General features: G+C 46.0%; 5 non-coding genes across 5 annotated transcripts; 4 read left to right on the top strand and 1 right to left on the bottom strand.

Moving 5' to 3' along the window:
• Window positions 1–545: 545 nt before the first annotated feature.
• Window positions 546–711, top strand: LOC115030662 (U1 spliceosomal RNA). Its single transcript, XR_003836268.1, has one exon. It is a non-coding gene; the product is annotated as a U1 spliceosomal RNA (small nuclear RNA).
• Window positions 712–4504: 3793 nt separating this feature from the next.
• On the top strand, window positions 4505–4577 carry Trnav-cac (transfer RNA valine (anticodon CAC)). The gene has a single exon. It is a non-coding gene; the product is annotated as a tRNA-Val (tRNA).
• Window positions 4578–6431: 1854 nt separating this feature from the next.
• Window positions 6432–6505, top strand: Trnan-guu (transfer RNA asparagine (anticodon GUU)). Its single transcript has one exon. It is a non-coding gene; the product is annotated as a tRNA-Asn (tRNA).
• A 6296-nt stretch (window positions 6506–12801) lies between these two features.
• On the bottom strand, window positions 12802–12873 carry Trnaq-cug (transfer RNA glutamine (anticodon CUG)). The gene has a single exon. It is a non-coding gene; the product is annotated as a tRNA-Gln (tRNA).
• A 3185-nt stretch (window positions 12874–16058) lies between these two features.
• Trnae-uuc (transfer RNA glutamic acid (anticodon UUC)) lies at window positions 16059–16130 on the top strand. The gene has a single exon. It is a non-coding gene; the product is annotated as a tRNA-Glu (tRNA).
• The last annotated feature ends 1918 nt before the right edge of the window (window positions 16131–18048 follow it).

Genomic DNA, 18048 nt, shown 5'->3' with positions numbered 1-18048 from the left:
AGCGGCGGAGGCCCGCGGCAGGCAGGCAGGCAGGTTGGAGCCGCGCAGGGACACCCCTGCGGTAGGGCTGCCCGACTCCTGTACTCCGACTTGGAGAAGACGGGCGTCCGTTCGTCCATACCCAAAAGAGTCGGCCACAAGGATGTTGGGACCTGGGGGGTGGCCACGAGCGGCCAGTTAGGGGTAAGAGACGGTGCAAGGTGACTTGTCCCTGGGCCTTCAACGCCCCAGCACTGCGCAAACGAGAAAGTCCAACAGGCCCGGGACCGGGCAGCGAAAGATAGGGGCGTGATGTCACTCCTGGGTGGCTGACGGGGCGGGGTTATGCAGATGAGAGTCGCGCAGGGGCTGCGGCGTCCGCAGCCGCCGGGGAAACGCGAGGGATTTCTCGCGCGGCGTGGGAGAGAACGCGGGTCGCCAGATGTCAGCGGAGCGCCGAGACAGCGTGTGCGCCGAGGGAGGCCCGAGATCGGGCGGGGCGAAGTGACCGTGTGTAAAGAGTGCAGGGGCGGCGGGTGTGAGCCGGGGCCGGGCGCCAGGAAAGCATACTTACCTGGCAGGGGAGATACCATGATCACGAAGGTGGTTTTCCCAGGGCGAGGCTCACCCATTGCACTTTGGGGTGTGCTGACCCCTGCGATTTCCCCAAATGCGGGAAACTCGACTGCATAATTTGTGGTAGTGGGGGAGCTGCGTTCGCGCGCTCCCCTGATATTTGATAGTCTAAAGACATTTATCTTTTTTTGTGTACATACACTGTGTGTGTCCCTTGCGTTTTGAGGATTCCCTGGGGTTTGTTTTGTAACCTGAATATTTGCTCATACTTTAATTAATCTAAAAGGGACACGCAAATCTAGACACTTACTCCTCTCGACCTTTGAGGTTATACATAAGTACACTGTAACTGAATCAGATCTCACTAAGGACTCACTGAGATTTGAACTCAGAACTTTAGAAGAGCAGTCAGTGTTCTTACCCGCTGAGCCATCTCACCTACAAGCATCCTTTTCAAGCAAGCTTTTAAGTTGTTAACAAAATGCTTCACCTGCCAACCAGGCTATATCAGATCTTAGAGAAGGGACCAGAAAAGGGGAATGATTGAATCTACTACTCAGTCTGAGGAAGGAGTTTCTCCCATGTTTTTCTTATAACAGGCAAGATGGTGGCCACACACTTTTTTTGTTTTTTGGAGACAGGGTTTCTCTGTGTAGCCTTGGCTATCCTGAAATTCACTCTGTAGACCTGTCCTCAAACTCACAGAGGGTTTAGCTAACTTTAGGCTGTGACTATCTGGAGGTGAGGGGAAGAACACTATGATGGACATTTTCTGCACCCACTATAACATGTGCACTTGATTCCCTGAGGAGGGAAGGCCTGTATCTTCTTGAGCTTCACTAGGGGAAGGCCGAACCTCAGGACTTCACTCATTCACAGTTTCCTCTGATCCCACAACTCGCTCTGCGTTTTCTCTAAGTTAACAGGGTGAGCTGTGTATCACATGTACTCTTGGCAACTTCTTCCATTTTTAGTAAGTATTGTGTGTGGCAAAGAGGAAGATGGTCCCTCAGAGACTGGTGGGAATGGACATGGACAACTCACATTTATTGAGTGCTATATTTCCATCAAACTTAAAGCAAATTTACATATCACAACTTCAAGTAATTTAATTCTGTAGCTGACATTTTATTAATGATAACAGAATATAAATAGTTTAAGTAAATTGCCAACTACTGTGTAGTTTGTTGGTGCAGAATCAAGATTTAGGTCCAGAACTGTATCCTGACCCCTCCCATATCCCCCCACTGGCCTTGTAGCCCAAGGATGGATTGATCTCCTGATACCCTGATGAAGAACACCACCACATCCAGCTTTAAGATCCGCATTTATTTCTACTCTAGGAAAGGGCTTAGCGAGTAAAATCCATTAAATTAGTTTTCACTTTTTCAACAAATACATATAAATACATGTGGAATGTTTTATGTGGCAGACATGTGTAGTCATTTATAGGTAAATAAGGCAATCCTTTTTCAAGCAAAGATACTCAACACTATGTAAACATTGCACTTAAGAGCATTTGTCTCCTGGCGTGGTGGCACAGGCCTTTAATCCCAGCACTCGGGAGGCAGAGGCAGGTGGATTTCTGAGTTTACAAAATGAGTTTCAGGACAGTCAGGGATATACAAAGAAACCCTGTCTCGAAAAAACAAAAAGAGCATTTATCATTGTTATGTGTTATTCATTACCTGAAAACTAAGACTAAATGATAAACCCAAATAATGAATGATAAGTGCACCAAAGCTCAGAAACGATCTCACAGGCACACCGACCAGACACACAGCCTTAACAAAGAACATTGCAATGTCTGGAGTGTCCACAAGTGGCAGAGGTTGTTACCTTGTCAGGGACACATCTCACAACTGACCTCTGCAAGGTCACACTGCAGAAGAGACACGAAGGATGCAGGGAGAGACCGGGGTGAGAAGGAGGGGAGACCTTGAAGACCTCAGGAACCCTTAAAGGAGTCTGAGGGATGAAGGAACTTAGACAACCTGGATAGGTGCAGCAAGGTTTGGCTCCGGGAGCCTGAACTGATCTCCAAGCTTTATGCTCGATACACCTGCACTCTTCCAGTCCTGGGTGCTCATTTTTCTTGTGGTCCTGTGAAAAATCGAAGGCACTGCTGTTTTCCTCTGAGCCTTTTCTTTCAATTGTCTATCAACTTTTGTCTACACAATGCCCCCTTTTGTGAACTCTTAATTTTGAGCAAAGGCTGGCAGAGGCACTGGAGATCTGTTTAACACCAGACTCTAGATTTACCCTGGAGTTGGCTGAATTGTCCTATTGTTACCTGTTTCCTTTGATCTTGTGGGTCTGTTGTCTAGAATCAGGCAGAGGTTGGACAGGCGGGGTACCATTCGAGATGCTCCTGTCTGAGGCAGAACTGCATACTGCCGCCATTCCAGCCTGCAGAGCCTCCTGCCAAGTCTCTATGGAATCTGCAGGGTGGGCGGGGCAAGTAGGCACACCTGACTCTGTGGTCTTTGGGCACCCATTGCCCTTCCCACTTCTGTACCAGAATGGATATCTGCCCACTTAGTCTTGTCTTTGTTATACTCCCCAAAAGATCTAGACACGACTGATGGTCTAGATGGATGTGGGAGGGGGAAGATAGGCTGTGAAAGATGGGAGAGAAAAGTCGACATTTCACCATTTAAAGCTACCAGGAAGTCTCTGGCTACGGAGGATGAGAGGTGGGGTCTCTCCCAAGGAAAACAGGATTGGAGAAAATGGACCAACTCCTTGAGATCAGTTCAGACTCAGCTTATCTCCACCCTTCTGGCAATTTGCTGTAAGGTGAATTGTAATGGGTCAAGAATCGCACTTCATAACTAGTTGAACAGGGAAATCACAACAGCAGCAGCAACAACAACAAGAAGATGCTTCCAAAATTGAAAAGAATAGGGGGAGCTGGAGAGATGGTTAAGAGCACTGACTGCTCCTGAGGTCCTGAGTTCAATTCCCAGCAACCACATGGTGGCTCACAACCATCTGTAATAAGATCTGAAGCCCTCTTTCTGGTGTGTCTGAAGACAGCTACAGTGTACTAAAATAAATAAGTAAAATTTTTAAAAAATTGTAAAGAATAAACTAAACCTGTGGTTCGAAAAAGTACCTCACGACCAAAGAAGTTCCCAAGTCTGAGTTAGCGATGCCCAGAGTCTCCAGTGGTTTATACTTGACCTGGTCATGGGGGGAGCCTCAAACGAATGCAATCCACGCTGCGGACGCACGGCTTGGCTTGGGTTGATATTTGGTTAAAAACAAAAACAAGCAAACAAACAAAAAACCAAAGATCTTAACTTGTAAGGTGATCAAGTACTGGACTTTGGTTGCACAACAGCCGGGACCCGAGGGGCCCCTCTGGGTCCTGGGTCGGAGACACTGAATCAGGGCTTGTGAAGGCAAGTCACTCGAAGTCTGGGGAGGAAGCAGCAACAAAGGAAACCTAGAGCGCAGTGGCAAAGGAAGAGCCCTACACTTCTGAGTGGAATAGACACAACAAGCTTTGTTCAAGGGATAAGAATAGTAACGGTTGCTGGCACCAGGAAAAAAAGAGAAAGAAAGAAAAAAAAAAAAAAAAAAAAAAGCCACGCTGCGGCCCTTCGCTTCCCAGAAGCAGGATTTACGTGCCCAGAATCTGGGACATACCCAAATGCCCCGGATCCTTCGCCCAAGAGCACCGTGGCCCCTCGGAGGACGACACGTATGCACAGTTCATGAACTTGAACCTTGGTTAGGGGCAGGATTCTGACCCAGGGACCTGTGCGTCCTCATGGACGCAAACTTCTAAGACAGGGCCACTCAGACGCTGCTGTCTGCTTGTCTGAGGGATCACTGGCGTGCCGTTTCAAATTTAAAATGCCTTTAGAGTTCATGTTAGAACTTGGTAGGGATAGCAGGTAAACGGTTCTCAAGCAATCTCTCAGAGGAGACCTCCCAGGTGGTTTCCGTAGTGTAGTGGTTATCACGTTCGCCTCACACGCGAAAGGTCCCCGGTTCGAAACCGGGCGGAAACAAGCAGTCTTTTCTTATCCAGAGGGGGGAAATTCTTATTAGTCTCTCTCACAGAGATGGTGGTTTTAGATACTAGATATTTGGTGCTCCAAGTACAAGAGTGAAAGGCCTGATTCCCCAAAGCCTTTGGAGCTTTTGCAAACTTAGCAGGCGTCATGAGGGATCCACCTTCACGATTAGATCAGTGTCCTTAGACAGAGAAAACCGCAGAGAGACCTCCCTCCCCCTCTGGGAGGTCTGCTCTGTTGGAAGTAGGAGCCACAGCTGGTATGAAAGAAACCACTGCAACTGTTTAAAGCGTAAGTAAGCTTTGGTATTTCGTCATGATAGCCTGAGCTGATTAAAATCCTCTGTTTTGGCACTAGGGAAAGTTCGCTTCTCTAGTGGGTTTTAGTACTGGTGAGAGGACTAAGAGTGGGCTTAGAAAGAAGGGGGCCCTGTTAGTGCATAGTCAGCAGCCGGAGTGTGCAGATGAAACGGCGCAGGGCTTTGGGGGCCGAGTGTCAGTAAAAGATGGTCTGCTTGACTGGACACTACAGCGTCGTGTGGATGTCTCGAGCAGTGCGTCGTCATATGAAAGTCGCTCCAGTCTCTTACACAGAGGAACTGAGAATTATAATGGCGTAGGAGGGGAGGTCGTAATCTTCAGTCGATTTGAAGATAGACGAGGCTTTTACTGCATCCACAACAACGTTCCTATTTAACTGGCAGGGGAGATACCACATTGTGCGAATGAGTTTAGTCCCAAGTGTCTATTCAAAGGATGACCTCTGTGGACTGGCCCATGACCCAGTGCACCAAACTGAGGCACTCGACGACTGTGGGGGTCTCCACTCTGCAGACTCTGGCTGCTGGGACCAGAAGGAAAGTCACATTCTAGTCTGGATGCAATGGGTCATTCTTTTAAGTCCAGCACTTGGAAAAGCTGAGTCTGAGTTTGAAGTCAACCTAAAAGAGGCAGCTACGCTGGGCACGTTAGCTTTCTCCCATGGTCTCTTTTCACTTTCTCTTAGACTTCGCACTTCAAGGCTGATTCCGTTTAATGATGTTTCTTTCTTCTTTTCTGTCACCCTCAACCCCTTCCTTTTGACACGCAAGCAAGGGGAGCAGAGCGTCCGCAGTTCTCAAGCGCTCGCCCTTCTCACTGCTCTCTAATCAAAAGCCGGAACAAGAGAGCTGGTGCGGTTTAATTGCTATTTTCTGCTTTATGGAGACACACAGAAAAATCCAAGGTTTCTCCTGACCAGCACCCGTGGCATGGGGCCTCCCTCCTACTCCAGCCCTACTTGGCTGCGACCCGTAGGGTAGCGAGCGAGAGCTAGAAAAGGCGAGAGAATTAAGAGAGAGTCGCGGAAGTAAGGGAGGAGAGAGAAAGTCGGTCAGAGAAGAAAAATGTGTTCGGAGGGGAAGAAAAACAGGAAGACGGCAGAGAAAAACGAGGCTGCTTAGCTGAACTGCAAAGCCATCTACTGTTTACTGCTCCTCAATAAGGCAGTTTTTTGTTTTGTTTTTCTAAGTAAATGTTTGTAAATTTAAAAACAAAAGCCACTAGAGATAAAGGAATTCGTGTTTGGAATGCTTGGTGGTGGTCTAGCGTGAGCCCAGGGTCACATCGGTTCCGATCTGAGCCCTGGTAGCTTGGTGCCCAATTTTGGGCCCACTGGAACTAACTCATGCGTCTTTTGGTTTCTGATTTCCTTATAATTCGCTCACCCGGTCGGAGAGCAAGCTTTACCTCCGACCGCGGCGATCCTGGTGAGAAGAGAACAGCAGACGCAAGGGGACGAACCAAGAGCCAAGCCGCCGGAGGCACATGCCTTGTTTCTTATAGACATGGGAAGGTACCTTTCCTATGTGTCTCCGTGGCGCAATCGGTCAGCGCGTTCGGCTGTTAACCGAAAGGTTGGTGGTTCGAGCCCACCCGGGGACGTGTACCTCGAGTGGATTACCTCGAGTGGAACATCCACTTTCAGCTTCCAGGTCGTATCTTCCCCTTCATTCTTTTTTAATTAACCAAATTCTACATAATAAGGCAAAACGAAATTCAGACTCTCAAAGTTGTAAGGATATGGACGATGGGACCAAAACTATTATTCGTTAAGCTTTCCTTCCTTTTTTTTTTTTTTAAACAACTAATATCTGTCCCTTTCCCATACACTTCTGACTTTTAATCCCGTGTTTCATATTACAAACAATAACATCCATTTCTGTGCACACATCTGCGGTTGCTTGTGCAATGGCTTCTGTAGAGTCCTGGAGAGCAAGTTTTCAACGCTTGTGTTAAAGTTGTAAAATCTTGTCTCTTGTTGGCTTATTAGCTGTAATTCCTTCCCTGGTCTTATTGAGTCGTTAACTTCTGGTTTAGCCGGTTTTAACTTATCATAGTCTATCTTCAAGTCCTTCATGGCTACTTGCATTACACATTTTTTTCCCCTTAAAGATGCGGAGTAATTCATCTTTACTAGTTTTGCTTAAAGTCTGATTTTTTTTTTAAGAGGATGGAAATAACAGGAGTAGTGATGCTGTGGTTGCGATTTTATTTACATTGGTATTTAAAATGCTACTAGATCTTAGTGTCCATAAGGATTCCCTCGCGCTGGCAGCTGCTTTCACAGGTTATTGTAGTGTGCAGGGCCAGAGAGCTGGCTCTTCCTCCTTGACCCTTGATGCTTGATGCTCCTCCTTCCCCTCCCTACCCCCATCCCCACCCCCACCCCCTGGGTCCTTTAAAGGCACACCAAGGAGCTCTGTATTTTGTGTAGGTGCCATTACTTTTCATCCAATTACTGTTGAAGTTTAATTCTCTGTGTGTAGGTGTGGTTTTCCTCAAGTGTCTAGGACACGAGGCCATTCAGATCCTTAGGTTGGTGGGCTAATCTCATTACAACTGGAAATTTTTCAGTCACTGTTCCTTAAAAAGAATTTTTTTTTTCTTCTCCTTCAGTCCATTCAGAATCCTCAATTGCTGGTTGGGCTTCTTACAGTCGCTCTACTGCTTACTGACGCTTTCTTTCATCGATCTTTTTTCTTCTGGTTTTCTGAGGCAGGGTTTCTCTGTGGCCCTTCTTTGTGGCCCTAGCTGTGTTGAAACTCCCTTTGTACACCAGGCTGGCCTCGAACTCAGAGACCCACCAGCCTGCAAGCACTGGGGTCAAAGGCGTATGCCCTCATGCCTGGGCAAACATTTGTTATTATTTTACTTTGTAATGGCTTCCTGTAGCTTTGCAATCCTAACCTTTCCTCACTTAATTAATTAATTTCCTCACTCTTTTAATTCCATCTGGTAAATTTATTATCTTGGATGGTATTTTAGGCTCTGAAGGTTAATTCTGGCCATTCCAATATTTTTTTTTTTTTTTTTTTTTGGTTTTTCGAGACAGGGTTTCTCTGTGTAGCCCTGGCTGTCCTGGCACTCACTTTGTAGACCAGGCTGGCCTCAAACTCAGAAATCCGCCTGCCTCTCCCTCCCGAGTGCTGGGATTAAAGGCGTGCGCCACCACGCCCGGCGCCATTCCAATATTTATATGCTCTATGTCTTTGGACCTGTAAAACAATTAAATAACAGCTTCAGGTTTTTCTCAACTCATTCTAACTTATCAGTTCTGGCCCAGGATTTATTTATTCTCCTCACTATGGGCCATGTTTCTTGCTTTTGTGCATGCCTAGTATCTTAGTTTGGGTTGTATTGCTGTGAAGAGACACCGTGATCACAGCAATTCTTATAAAGGGCAACATGTAATTGGGGCTGGCTTACAGTTTCAGAGGTTCAGTCCATTATCATCATGGTGGGGAGCACGGCAGCCTGCAGACAGACATGGTGCTGGAGAAGTGGCTGAGAGTACTACATCTTGACTAAATGCAGCAGAAGGAGATTATGTCACACTGGGAGTAGCTTGAGCACAGAAGACCTCAAAGCCTGCCCCCACAGTAACATAGTCCTCCAACAAGGAAGGCCACACCTCCTAACAGTGCCACTCCCTAAGAGCCAAGCTAATTCAAACCACCACAGGCCTGAGCCTTCTCCAGCTGCTGCTGTCAGTCTCCTCACAGGCATTCCCAGATTAGTGTTCTGCTGAACAGGGAGGGGAAGAACCGCTACCTTCCCTCTTCCCAGTTCTCTTTGAAATATATCACAGACCTATGAATTCTAGCTATCCCTAATCTAAAATAGACATGTGTGTGAATGATAAATTCCCAAGCAGATTTGGGGATGGGGGGCGTCACAAGGGAAGGGGAGTGGACACAGGAAGACTGGGAAGTAAGGGTGATAGTGACTGGGGTGCATGATGTGAAATTCCTCCCAGGCAGCCTGGGAGTTTGCCTCAAAGGTAAGCAGGTACCATCGGGGTTCCCGTTGCCATTTCCAGTCTTTCAGGATTTGCCAACATCTGCTCCATCTGTGAGCTGCTGGAGCGCATGATGAAGCTGGTCCTGCAGAACCAGAGCCATGGGGTCTCCATGACTTTGGGCAACAGCAGGATAACTAAGAAGAGTCTAAATGGGGGTCCAGTACTGATGGTGTGGCAGAAGGCATAGGCCTCGAACCAGACCAATGACTCATTGCATGAGAAGCTATTAAAACAAACAGGTATGGTGTGTGACACACTGCAGCTTCCGTTGCCACTGTGACAAAAGAATATGTAATGGAGAGCTGGAAAAAGATGGAGGAGCAGAGCAATGACTGGGGGGTAGAACTAGAGATGCAACGGTTGTGATGGAGAGAAGGTTGCTGGGGTGATGGAGGAACAGTCATCAGATGTAGGGCTGTTGGGGTGGTGTGCAGCCTGGAGCTTGTGCACACTCAGCCTCAGAACTTGAAACAAGCTGCCCAACCGCACGACTGCCCTGGTTCTGAACAGCGACAGGATGTTCAAGATGAAGAATGGTCCATTTACTAGATTGGACTTCCTCGAAAGAAAGACCTCTGTGATCCATACTTCTTCGAGAGACCATGCTGGCCCTTGACCCTTGCTTGACAGCCATGTTGATATCCGCAGGCAATACTGTCATCGGAAACCAAGCGGGTATTCACAGTCCATGCTGTTTCCAGAAACCAATATTTGTGCACCCCCTGACTGTAAAGGGCAAGAAAGCTACTCTGGAAGTAGTATCGATGTCTGCAGACTGGCAATTCAAAAAGAGGACTGCAGAAGGCTTCGATGACAACCCCTACCTTCACCACAAACCCCACCCCCACCACACCCCTGAAAACAATAAGAGCCTAGAAAGGAAGCCATCAGAGAACTCTTAAAAAACTGTAACTAGGATGTTGAAGTGTGGCTTTCCACTTTGATGGCTTCTGGCGGGTTCAGTTGGAGAAGCGTTCAGCTTCCCTTGGGCAGCTGGCCACAGGGAGTCTGTCTGTACCCCAGTGAGTATATGGACAACACAAAATGGACTTGGCTTGGTTTTTCCTTTTTTTTCTTTTCTTCCCCTTGCTTCTCTTTCTTTGTGGGGGCGATGTCACAAGGGAAGGGGAGTGGACTTGGGAGCACTGGGAGTGATCGTGATCGGGATGCATGATGTGAAATTCCTAAATAAATAATAAAAATATTACGCTTGAAAATATTGCCAAAGAGACTATTTTTTAAAAATTAGAGTATAAAAACTTGCAAGAGAATGCACGCCTACTGTCACTATGGAAACAAGGGGCCGAATGCTGGTTCTTGTTTTTAGGTTAAAAAAAAAATTTTTTTAAACATTTCCAGAGGATAACTTGAGGACAATTTTGTTGGAGTTTAAGAGCAAAAGCATGGGGCGGTACTGTCATTTGCCTTTAATCCCAGCATGTCGGGGGGGGGGGGGGGCGGGGAATGTGCTTACTACTAGATTAGTTAAGAAATGTGTTTCTAACACATAAAGACAAACTGTTGGCTGGCAGCGGTAGAGAATGTTCCAGGAGAGGGTACAACCTGCAGATAACCGCAGCTGTCACACAGTGAGGACCATGCTTTGTGGCTCTCTACCCTTGCGGTGTCTCAGGGATCGCCTTCAGCCACAGCTTCCAATGCTCATTAAGGTTAAACAATCTACAAGCAAAAGCTGATAAGGGGGAGTTTGAATATAAAGCTCTACTCTGCGCATGACAGGGGATTTGTAACCGAGCGCAATGGAGCCAGAATAGCAGCGCCAGGAGGCTGTGGTGACCTGACTTCGCAAAAACCGGTCTGAGAATACACGAATTCAGGGGTTCGAACCGAGTATCCGAGAAAGTAGGAGCTCAGTTCCAAATGGGCGTCAAGACACTTGCAATCTCGAAAGTCATCTGCTTGCTTCGGTCTCTAAAAAGAGAGCCGGAGAGCCTTACCAAGAACCGACCGTCTATCCTCCACCCACCCCTAACCCAGCCTTCCTCCAAGGCTGCTCTCGTCCAGCCCCAGGTGAGTCACCGCGAAAGAAGTCACCTCTTCCCGGAGCACTACATCAAAGATGTCTTCTGTTCACTAAAGGCGATCTAGTAAACATTTCAAGGACAGTGTGAATTAGGTATTTCTGCCAAATGTGAAGACTGTCTTTGCAGAATACAATATAAAACACAAGTTGATCATGGAAGTCTGATGGTGGTGGTTGAAGAGGTGACCAGAGTGACAAAATCCATCACCACCAATGATGGTCGTCCATTCTGCTAGGACAACATACTTTCATATTTAAAAAGTAGAAACAGCCAAAGGAACTCTTGTGGGATTTGAGATATTAGAAGATGTCTGGGGCTGGTGAGATGGCTCAGTGGGTAAGAGCACCCATGTCCAGAGTTCAAATCCCAGCAACCACATGGTGGCTCACAACCACCTGAAATGAGATCTGACACCCTCTACTGGTGTGTCTGAAGACAATTACAGTGTACTTACATATAATAAATAAATATAAAAAAAAAGAAAATGTCTGTGTCTATAAAAATAAATCATATATGCAAAAACAGTAAGGGCGACTGTTTTTCTAGTATGTCAGATTCATTTCATAAATGTGATTTCTGGATACTTTATTTTTTCGGGACCACACTAAGATACAATCTTTTCTGGAAAAGGTCCCACGGATAGGATAGACACCCTGATGTAGTTCTGGATATCTAATAATCCCAGCTAAAGTGACGACTAAAATCAACTTTCACAGCAGCTTAAAAAGAAATTGCACGGAAAAGACATCAAGTTAGCCCTAGGAAATTATAGGCTGTGGGAATACAGGTGTTCTTCATGTGTTTGCCAAATGTATTTGTTTTTAAAAGTTGTGGGGTTTTGTTTTTGTTTGTTTGTTTTCTGTTTTGTTTTGTTTTTGTAGCCCATGCGTGAAAGCACAGGGAATGGAGTGGATGTGGGACGCGTGAGAAGAGCGCTTGTTGAGAACGCAGATCTAGAAACAAATGTTTGTAATAAAATGTTGGGGGAGCAGTTGTTGGAATAAATACTACTGGGAAGGCAGGTGGATCACGAGGGGATTTGGTACAGTTTTAAAGTAGTCCTTGGGGTTGATGAAATGGCTCAGCGGCTCAGAGCACATATTGCTTTAAAACCAGGTTCAAATCCAGGAGCCATTTGGTGGCTCACATCGATCCATAATGAGAAACAAAGAACCAGAGGGGGTAAAAAGAAAAAAAAAAAAAAAGAAAGAAAGAAAGAAAAGCTTGTCTGTTTTTTTCATTGGGGGTTTTAAAACGATTTTACATAGATTTTTACAATTTTTAATTTCTGTCCCGGTGCTTTTGAGTCTTTTCTGCAGCCAAGCTGCCTGCATTCCTTCGGTTCTAATTCTCGTTTCAAATTTCATCCTGCTCATGCAATCGTTAACTGTCCTTATCCAGTTACCGTTTCCCATCCAAGCTCCTACAGATCCACCAGCGGAACGCGGAGTTCCCTTTCTGCCAACGCGCTGCCAAGCAACATCGCCCTCCCAGACCTCAAGCCGCAAAAGCCAGACCAAGCTTGAATCCCATGCGTGGAGCTGAGTCCACAGTTGTGGAAATTCCGACCGGACCTGAATGCAAAACGGTGAACTGAAGTTCAGTATTGTCGAGGCTCCAGAAGCTGCATTGTAGCCTGTACCAGAAAGCAGACACAAGGGAGAGTCTCCGTGTCCAGCTAACATCCGCTAAGTCAGAGACTGACCTGGGGGCCACGAAGCTCAGGTCACCTGAAGACAAAGGAAGCCTGGGAAAGGACCATGAACTTAAACCTTTTATAAGGTCAGGAACGAAGTGAAAGAAAAGTGCTCTTTTACTCGAAGTAAAGAGAGAGGTCCCACCGAGATTTGAACTCGGATCGCTGGATTCAGAGTCCAGAGTGCTAACCATTACACCATGGAACCTACACGCAGTACTGTCCTACATTAGTCGTTAGTTGTATAAGAAACTTTATCATCCATTTTCTTAGTTATTAGTTTTGTGCGGTTTTATTTGATCTGCACCGCAGGAAATGAGAAACTGAAGGCAAATCCTCTATTTTCGTAAAAACAGACAAGAGCCCCCATCAAGAGTGACATGGTCTTCCTTCATTTACTACACTTCCCTGTCCTGAGAAGAAATTTCCCCCTCAAAAATAAAAAAAGTATTTCTTTGGCCTGATATTCTATTCCTCCTCTATGGAATCTCATGGATGAAAGGGTGTGATCTGGGACACCCATCCTCATCCTTGGACAACTGGAACCCATGATGGTTCACACAACCCACCGCTAACATACAAATATAACTCTACAATAGGAAGGACTGGAGGGACCTTCCTGGTTGTGTGTGTGTGTGTGTGTGTTTGTGTGTATACATATGTGTGTGTGTATGTATATATATGTGTGTGTGTGTGTGTGTGTGTGTGATTCATTTAGGTTAAGTTTTTTCCTTCAAAAAATTCACACACATGTTTATTGAACGAAATAAGAATGAGTGATCTTTAAGGTTATAAAATTATTAACCTAGATCACACCTCCTGAAATCCATGTGTGCTGGCCAAGCCAGAGACCTGGCTCTGACATTTAAACACACAGTTTTCTGAAAGTTGGTTATTTATTCCATTTTAATTTCCTTATCACAACTGAAATTTTTTATTTTTAAAGTAGATATTATCCAAAGGTACCCAAACCACTCACTGCAGGGCCATAGGATATATGTATCCAAGGCCTCATAAAACACATAGATAAAATTCAACATTATATCTCAAAATAGTAATGTGTGCATATACAGTCAGCCTTGGACTGTTAAAGATAAACCTGTGTTCGTTAAGGTTTTAATTAAAATTTCTTTGATCACTCATTTATAATTGTGGGAAAATGAAGGGAATTTTGCACTTTGCCGGGAAGGGCAAGAGAAAAATCTATAAAGTGATCATAAGAAACAAAACAAAGAGTTATGTTTGATTTTTCAGAATGGAATCTACCTAACTGGAAATTACCTTTCTGATCGGCAACGTCTCTGCTTTGCTTTATAGCCTGGACTCTTTGGTTTGGAGCTAGGCAAACACATAACATCTAACTCTCTAACCCAAGCTAGCATCAAATTCACCTCAGCCTCCAGTGTACTGAGGTCACGGTATGCAGAACCAGCGTGCACTGTTTACACGGGAGCCTCTGGTGAGTTTGCCTGGGACCCCACTTCTCTAGGCTTTCTCAGCCTGACAGCATCTCAGCGAGATAGCACCTCTCAATCACAGCCCACTCACTTCCTAAAATGTGTGTGTGTGTGTGTGTGTGTGCGCGTGTGTGTGTGTATGTGTTTTGTGCGCGTGCGTGTGTGGGTGTGGGTGTGCGCGCTCATGCGCGCGCAGGTGCCCACAGAAGGCATTGGATTTCCCTAGAGCCGGATTTGTTGTTGTTGTTGTTGTTGTTGTTTGTTTTTTCGAGACAGGGTTTCTCTGTATAGTCCCGGCTGTCCTGGACCTCACTCTGTAGACCAGGCTGGCCTCGAACTCAGAAATCCGCCTGCCTCTGCCTCCCAAGTGCTGAGATTAAAGGCGTGCGTCACCACGCCCAGCTTAGAGCTGGAATTATTAAAAGTTGTGAGCAGGCAACATAAACGCTGGGAATCCAAACCCTGGAAGAACAGTCAATAGATCTCTTAACCATTGAACTGGCTCTCCAATCTCCCCTCCCCCATTTGGAGGTAGCAAGTTGGTCAAAATATTCCCGAATAAAACACACACACACACACACACACACAGCGCCCTTTATTTGGGGTCATCTAGCGAGGAACTCGCGCTGCCGCCACCGGGCAATTAGAGCGGATTAACCCACTAAGGCTACATCCCGATCCTAAAGCGCACATGGGCTCCTTCTCTGGGTCCTGTTGGTCACCCGGGCGTTGCCTGGTCAGCGTGGGGTTCTCATGGGTGGCAGCGGAATTCCAGCATCGGGGAGACGCTGGCGGGTGCGTGGCGCCCACTCCCTTCGCGAAGGGAAGCCCAGCAAAGGAATGTTAACCTAAATGTTCTAAATTTACACCTACCTGAGACTCCTGCTGTCATTTTAAACAGCTTTTTGTCCTCTCTCTCCCGGGCGGACAGCTAAACATCATTATCAGTGGCAGATGGACGAACAAGCCCAAACCGACACCCTTCTCGGGTCTGGACACCCTAACCCTACTGATGGGATATCAATGTTAAACCGTGAGTCTCAAATTCCTTAAACGGATGCGCTCTCCCACCACACCCCCACCCCGACTCCCCTTCGAGATAAAAAGATCCTTATGCCTTTGCCAACCCTTAAACAGCTAAAGCATGTGGCCCCTACCTTTTTCACCTGCAAATTGAGGTGGACTGGGTATCCCGTCGTCAGTGGCAGGAAACCTGAAGTTCAAGTGATTGCTCTAGTAACAAGGTTACCACCACAGAGAACATCAACATAGCCACTCTGCAGCACACAGCTAGTACTGCTACCTTTTATGTTTGAGAGAAGGTTTTATGAATCTCACGCTGCCCTGGCTCTCTTCTTTCAACTCTTCCTCCAGAGTGCTGCGGTACCGCACACCGTGACTTTATTATTTTTGAAAAGAGCATATCTTAGTTTGTGCCCCATGTGGCTTACACTTTCCCAATTTTCTTTCTAAAGCAGATCGTTTCCCTGGTTATGTAGTGACCTCTACACGTTTGTTTCTGTAGAGGAGATGTGATTCATGGCCACCTGGTGTATGTTGTGCCTGGCCTGTGCTCACTTGAAGACTGTCATGGAAGGCTGTTGAAGAAGAGCCAATGGAGAGAAGGTGCAGGAGACAACACCTGTGAAATGGCCAGGGCCAAGTAGCCCCTGTCTTAGCTGTTCCTCCCATCACAGCCCAGTGCACCACCTGGCCCCGGGAAAGATGAGAGGTGGAACAGAGGCTGTAGGGCGCTGGGGGTGGATGTAACCAGACTTGATACCTGCTAGTCTTCAGTTTCTGGTCCAGTCGGCATTTATTTGTAAATACCCTACTTCATGACATGCCATTCAAATTCTGTTATTCCCTGGTAGTCTTGTGACTAGGATTAGGCACTTTTACCATCACGACCCGGGTTCAGCCTACATCCTGTCGCTCCCTGGTGGTCTAGTGGCTAGGATTCGGCGCTTTCACCGCCGCGGCCCGGGTTCAATTCCCGGTTAGGGAAGGCCTTTTGACCACAAGAATCCTCCTCAAGGTTTGTAGGCTGTCCTGGAAAAGTCAGCCTCAAGGTTGACTCTCAAAGTTGAAACTGTCAACTCAAAGTTTTTTATTCCAAATAAATAGCAATTCCCAGGCGACAAACATGCACCTTGGCCATGTACCTATGTGCAGGTCTAAACATATTTTGGTTTTTCTTTTTTAAATGTCTTGTTTCTCCTCGTTTCAGGATAATTCAGTAAGAATTACCAGACATAAAAATAAGCAAGTACTTTGATCTAGAAATTGCTTTTTAGAATTAATTCTTATTATATGTGTAATATAGCCTTGTTAGATTATTATATAAATATTCTAGATAGAGAATCCACTTCATGTGCATCAATTAGGAAATATTTAAATATATATTACTCCCCCCACAACACAAAGAAGATGCAATTTTTGAAGGGCTGTTACTGGTGATGGAACCAGTGTTTCAGACAACTTTTTTGTTTTGTTTTAAAGAAGTTATGTGTAAAGGTGTCTCAATGGCATGTATGTCTGGGAACCACGAGTGTGTGGCTGATACTCTGGATGGCCAGAGAAGGGTTTTGGATCTTCTGGATACTAGAGTTAGAGCTGTTATGTGGGTGTGATCTTCTCAAATAGCAGAAGCCATCTCTACAGTTCCCTCACAGCAGTTCTCCACTATTACTCTATGTAAGGAACCCTGCTATAGCTGAGTGTGGGGTGATGGTACCTAACTTTAGTCCCCATTCTCTGGAGGCATAGAGATGTGGACTTCTGTGAGGTCGAGGCTGGCCTGGTCTACAGAGGGCTATCTAGAACAGTTAGGGCTATGCAGAGAAACCCTGTTTCAAGAAATTAAATAAAAACAAGTAAATAAATAAATAAATAGAAAACCCGTTCCAATATTTATGTGTTGATTAATGTTCACTTTTAACTTGACTGGATTTAAAAGTCACCATGGATACAATCTCTAGGTGTGTCTATGAATGTATTGGCAGAAAGGTTTAACTGAGGAGAGAAGACCCATCCTAAATGTAGGCAGACCCAGCTATCAGCAAGGGTCTCGATTGAATACAGAGGAGGAAAATTGCTCCTTGTCTCTCGTCTCTTCACGCTTGTAATGGCTTCACTAGATGCCACATGGTCCTGCTACTATGCATGTCCCACGATGACAAACTATACCCTCAAATTATGAGCCAAATTAAGCCCTACCTTCTTTAAATTGCTGTTCTCAGATATTTTTTAAAGACTTATTTATTTTATGTATATGAGTACACTGTAGCTGTACTGATGGTTGTGAACCATCATGTGGTTGTTGGGAATTGAACTCAGGACCTCTGCTCTCTCTGGCCCCACTCCCTCCGGGCCCACTCCCTCCGGTCCAAAGATTTACTATTATATGTAAGTACACTGTAGCTGTCTTTAGACACACCAGAAGAGGGCATCAGATCTCATTGCAGATGTGAGTCACCATGTGGTTGCTGGGATTTGAACTCCGGATCTCTGGAAGAAGGTCAGTGCACTTAACCGCTGAGCCATCTCAGATATTTGATCACAGAAAGTAAACACTAGGAGCCATGTAATTTGGGGGCAGCCCATGAAGAAAGCACCCCTACCTAGCCTGCTTCAAAATGCAGAAATTTAGTTATAGAAACCTCAATGACTTACGTAACGCCCCACCCCAGTCTCTGAGGTCCCCAAGTCTGAAGCTTCCTGTTAGAATCCTTCCAGTTTCCCCTTCTCCTGTTACTCGCAGCTTCCCAGAGGCCCACAGCTTTAAAAAACGAAGTCTGTAGAGGCGAGCAGGAGAGGGTTGAGTTTATGTGTCTAGAAAGTGAGACTCTAGAGCTCTGGAACCAATAATTGCGGGGAGGAATTTTTTTTACAGAATTTTAATGTTCTGAATAAGATTTTTAAGT

This window comes from Mus caroli, unplaced genomic scaffold (assembly GCF_978045245.1).
Source record: "Mus caroli unplaced genomic scaffold, Mus_caroli_1 scaffold_3, whole genome shotgun sequence".
NCBI lineage: Eukaryota > Metazoa > Chordata > Mammalia > Rodentia > Muridae > Mus > Mus caroli.
This window is presented reverse-complemented; position numbering and strand designations above follow the sequence as displayed.